The following is a 6,000-nucleotide window of genomic DNA, read 5'->3' as shown; positions in this document are numbered from 1 at the left end:
AGTCTCCAGGTGGCTTCCTCTTTATATTGTTAGTTGTAGGATTCCCATTCAGCTGGATTCCAGGTGGTTCTGCGTGACGGTTTCCTGTAGTTTAGTTGTAATTTTGATGTGGCCGTGGGGGGTTCTGAATACGACATTTACCACTGCACTGCCTTCTTGGCCAGAACCCGAAAGAGCTCCAAGATCGAGTTGAAGAGAAAGGTAGCTAGCAACGACTAGGTAAAAACACGACCCTATGAAATCCCTGGAGATCTAAGCAGGATCAGAGAATTTCCCAGAACATATGAGTTGGGAATTTGAGCCAATTTTATTTGAATTTTAAAGTATAAAGTGACCCCAGTTGACACTGGGTTGTAAAAATCAAATGTATGCCTATGATTATCCTTCTCATTAATACAATTGCAAACCATTCAGCATTGTTGTCAGCTTCGTGGTGCAATAGAAGGGATGAGAAGGAAGGAAGGGTTACCAACACACCTGCTGAAGACAGTATATTTTTGAGGAGATTCAAATAGAACTTTTGTGGGTGAGATAGCTTTTTTTAAAGTCTTTGCAGAGGAACATAGGAAGGCATGCTCCACACTTGCCAGAGTATAAATTTTGGTGTTGCAGAATGCATGGGCTATTTTTTGTTTTCTTAACAACTAAATGTATGTCTTTCTTCACTTCCCTTTTTTTTTTTTTGTAACTTTCTCTTTATCTCTTTGTTATTCTAGACGCAGCATGCCTGGGCATTGTTGACACTTGCTGCCTGGGATTACATCCCATTAGACTGGAATAGGAGGGAGGGTATATGCGGAGGCATGCAGACCTGCGTGATCCCGCCTGGAGGCTGGCGTGGGAGATGGGCGAGGGCAGTGGTTCTCGAAGTGAGGTCCCCAGGTAAGGAGCATCAGCTTCACTGGGGACGACATTTGCTAGAAATGTGAATTCTCAGGCTGCAGGTCAGATCTACAAATCAGAATCTCTGGGGATGGGGCGAGCAATTTGTTTTTACAGCCCTTGAGATGATCCTGATACACGTGGAAGTTTGAGAGCCAGGACTGGGCTGGATTTTTGCCTAAGTAGTTTAGTAACCACAGGTATTATGTGCTTAAGATTTTCTAGTTAATTCTGCCAAAAGGCTTTACTGAGATGGCTTTGGAAGTTAGATTCTTTAATAAATAATGATGAAGAAAGCCATATCTCTAGAACATTGAGTGGTAGCCTGAGAAAACATTGACTGCCAACTGGGCTCTTTATATAGAGTGCAGTTTGGTTAACAAAATTTCAGGAGTACTTAAGTGGAACAGAGAGTGCCTACTACCTCTCTAATGTCTACCTTCCCCATTCCACATCTCAGGTTTCTCTCATTGTTTTTCTAGTACAAGCTATAAAACTTTTCCCACTTCCTTTTTACATTCACCACAATCACAACACAAATGAACCTCAGTTTACTTTTAGGGGTCTGGGTTTTCTCTAAGCCCAAGAACAGCCCCTCTCCCAACATTTCTGCCCCCTCGTGGCTAGAGAGTATCCTATGTTTATGTATATGCTCCTGGGCTCACATTTAGTTTCCCTATTTAGGCTGGGTATGGGGGAGTGATGGATACAAACTGGGGCCAGTTACTTTCACTCAAAGGGAAGCTGGGAGGCATGAATTCAACATATATTAATCGTTGTGAACTTGTGTGCTGTGCAATGACAGAAGAAGGTACATATAAATAGTTAAAAGACAATATGATAAATGATGCAATAAGGGTGTATTTAAAATATAGAAAACCAGATAAGAAACAATTAATGAAGTGGAGGAAGAGCTGATAAGGGAGGTACACAAAGGAAATGACATTGGTACTGGACCTTAAGGTCAATTCCAATAGCTACACCAACGGAAGAAGGTGATGTCAGGTAAAGGAGGCATCATGAGCAAAGGCTTGCAATTATGAAAAGTTTGGGTGGAATATTCCACAGTAATTCAGTGCGGTTAATATATAGGGGACAAAGCAAGAGTGGCTGCAATGTAAGATTTACTCTGAGTAGTAAGATTTCAATGGAGAAGGCAGAAGGAAGAGTTAGTACATGCATCTATGCAAAGACACAGGCATAAAGTAGAGAATAGCATGCAATCTGATCTAGAAAATACGGTATGAATGGAGAAAAATGGAAGGTAAGGTTGGGAAAGTTCTTTCAACTATATTTAGAGGGACTTGAACATCATGCTCTGGGGCTCAACAGTTCTTGAAGTAGACATTGAAGAGAGTCTCTGGAGGAGGTAGTAGTCAACAGAGACATTTTTATATTTAAGGAAATTTATTAGATGATGGAAAAGAACTAATTCAGAGGTGATATTTGAAGATATGAGAGAGGAAAATTGGTATCAAAGATGGAGTCTTGGAAAGTATTTCTGAAATCAGAAAAGAAAAACAATGATAAACATAAATGAAGATCATGATCAATTTGGAGATGGAAGGAGTTCACACCAGAGAGCCTGATCTCAGCGAAGGAAGAGGCTATTGTTCAACGTGAAAGATGGGAGTTGGGTGAAATAGGCTTGGGGGTGGGAGCCAGTGCTGCAATGATGAAACACGCTCAGAGGCATGAAATCGCTTGCCAGGAGGATGACGTGTAAAGCATGTGGACCAGTAAGTGCCTAGAAAAATTCCTGGCACAGAGTTCATCGGTGCTCAGTAAATGTTGGACCCCTTTTATTTTTCTTACTGGGTCCCTGAATATGGCCTCTTTTCAGGCCAGAGCCCACAGGTCAGGGCTGCTCTGCTGCTGTGTTCTCTCTCTGTGACCCCCCACTTTCCATTGTGTGGTCTCTCAGGCACCGCCCACCCCTGACAAGTCCACCTTCCCCTTCTTATAATTGAGAGGCTGGCATCTCTCCATGAGCCAGTCTCAGCCTGTGTCGTCAGTTTTGAATACAGTTCTTAGGTACTTTAACCTCAGCCCCTTTACATGCTTGTTTACGCATGTGGCTTCTTGAAATTCTACTTATAGAATTAGACATTTGAGAAGTGGCAAGATTGATTTGATTGTATATGCTGAACCAAAGATTTACCTCAAACCCAACAAAAGAAATGAAGCCAGACGGAAGCTTCTGCTTGGCACTCAGCAGAGCCAGCAGAGACTCCTTCAGGGTGGCACCTGGAGCAGCGAGTGAGCAGCACTCCCGGAAGGGTCCCCTGGGCCCCAGTGTCCCAGGCTGCAAGCAGGTGGAGAGAAGTCGGTGTGAATACACATGTAAACGTGACACGTCGAGTATAATGCGTAGCTATATATAGTCAGCTATAGCTGGCAATGAAAACATCAACTCTGTACTTTCTTGGCTTCCTTAAACTGCATAAAAATAGAGAACAATATCCATGCCACGCTAGTTAGGGGGGGTGTGCATATTCCATAAAGGAATGCTTTAACAGTCTTACAGCCTGACCGCCTGCTTGGTCTGCTTGGGTTGGAAGCCAGAGGCCGGCTCTTTTGTCATCGTCTGTGCTAATTTACTGGGGATGACTTCAGGAAGGGCTTTATGCTCAGGCACGATTTATGTGGCAGAGAAGAAAGAAGAGGTTTCTCTAATCCAATAAAGAGCCCAATAAATATGTAGGTGCTGCTGAGGTGGGGGCTGGGAGTCTGGGGTGAACTGACACACATAACGTGTGTGTGCATTCATGTGCAGTAAATGTATATGCAAATATACCAGCACTGCCATCAATTACATGCATTTTTGAGAATTTATAGAATTTGAAGCACTGGACAAAACTTGCAAGTAGTTATAAATAAAATTATTTTATAATAATTTGGTACCAATTGACATCTGTGCCTTCTCATAAATAATTTATTCAACAAACATATATTGAGCGTCTATAATGTACCAGACACATTATTTGGCGCTAGGCATACAACGATGAATAAAGCAGAGTTCCTGCCTTTTGGGAGCTCTCGATCCAGAGAGTGGATGATTAAAAATTATTATTATTCAGTATTACTGAGAATTAAAATATTGGCATATACAGAGGCTTTTGGAATCATAGAAAATTTTTCAAGTTACTTTGCTGTGTAAGAAATTAGTACAGGACTCAGTGGCATAAAGCAACCATTTTACTGTTTGCACAGATTTGATGGGTTTGGAATTTGGAAAAGGCACAGAAGAGATAGTGAAGAGATGGCTTGTTTGTGTTCCACAAAGTCTGGGTCGCCAGTTGGGAAGACACAATGACCAGGACTGCCGACCAGGGCACATACACATGGCCTCTCCACAGAGCCAGGTTTCCCCACAGCAAGGCAGCCTCAAGCTCCTAGTGCACATGTTCCAGCAAACAACGTGGAAGCCGCGTCACCCTTTCTGACCCAGCATCATGAGACACTCTTGTCATTTCAGCCACATACTCTTTTGGATGAATCAGCTACAAGCCCAGAAGCAAGGGAAAGGACATAGACCCTAAATCTCAATGAGAGGAAGGTCAAGACATTTTGTGATCATTTTTTAAAAAATTACTGTGAAGAGAGAGTGCCTTACTAGCTCAGAGAGTCAGTGAGGTCTTCACAGAAGAGACGGTATTTGGGCTGCATCTTGAAAGAAGCAGAAGTTTGCCAGGAGAATTGGAATAGGGAGAAGTGATTCTTCAGAGGGAAGAACATACATACAGAATACAGAAATACAGACAAAGCAATACAAGGGTGGCTAGGAAGTGAATCAGTAAACAAAGGGAAAGCAGTCTCATTGCTGTCAACATGTCTGAATTGTTAAAAATTGTCCATTAATCTTTAAACTATATACATTCACTTAAAAAAGCATTGTGGTGCAGATAGGTTTAAAGTGAAAAGACTACTTATTCTTTAATAAACACCTAGATAGCATTTACTCTTTGTCAGCTACCATAGTGAGAACATGGCAATTTCAACTCAATTCTCACCACTGCTCTACAAAGCAGCTATTATTACCTCTCATTTACAGGTTAGGAACTTGAGTCCCAGAGAGATTAAACAGCTTGTCCGGGGTCACACAGCTGACGAGTGGCAGCCCTAAGATACAAAGCAGGTAGTCTGGCTTCAGAGTCTGGACCTCACCACTACAAGAGGTCACCCGTGAGACAATGGGAGCTTGAATTTGGTCAGTATGGGAGCTACTTAGGGAATCCTAAATGACAATAAGCGTGATCTAAATTGTGTTCACATTGCTCATGTAGCTATTCATTGGCTGAGCCAGATAAGACAACTTGTCTTATACTTTTCAGTTCAGTGCTCTTTGTTGTTTCCCAAAGGTCTTGAGACTGGAGAGAGTATTTTATAGCTCAGCACCACTTCTGAATCTCTTGAATGATGACTTCAGAGCCAGGGCTCTTGCAGGAGCAAGCAATTGGGTATCTCATGCCCTGCCACTCGGGATTCATCTGCAGGGTACTCCCCCCAGGTTAGATCAAATCAGATGACTTACCTGCAAGAGCTGTTTTAAGGCTAATCTAGACCAATGCAGAGCATGTTTTTGTAGTTTGACTCCAAGATAAAATGCGGTATGTAATTAGAAGTGGTTTAATTTCAGCTCTGTTTTTCACTGCCATGAGCTGTGGCTGACCTAATATCTTGCTGCATGGTGTGGTGCCATTTAAATATACACGCAGACATCGGGACAGACAGCATTAATGTAAGTAATATTTCTGAATGAAAGCATCATTATACTAGCAAAATGAAAAATGGTTATATTAGCAGAGTATTAGGGGTAGAGGCTGAGTAAAAAGAACATTAACCTTACGCTCAATTTTAGCCTCACATCTCTGACTTCTTCATGTGCTTATTATAGAACCTAAAATGCATAATGATTAAAATAAGGTGGGGGGGCACTATAACGCTACCTCAGGAAAATGTTAGGAGAGATGACGGCTGAACTTTGGATTTTGTAGAAGTGATTTTAAATGGACATTTTGCTAATCATTTCTATAAAAAATTTAAACGCTTTACTTTGTGATGACTTTACACTTTCACTGAAATATATTAGAAAGTGATAGGAATAATAAAAACAAT

Source organism: Pteronotus mesoamericanus, unplaced genomic scaffold (genome assembly GCF_021234165.1).
Source record: "Pteronotus mesoamericanus isolate MK-2021 breed Mesoamerican mustached bat unplaced genomic scaffold, CSHL_Meso_final contig_32, whole genome shotgun sequence".
In the NCBI taxonomy this organism is placed as follows: Eukaryota; Metazoa; Chordata; class Mammalia; order Chiroptera; family Mormoopidae; genus Pteronotus; species Pteronotus mesoamericanus.
This window is presented reverse-complemented; position numbering follows the sequence as displayed.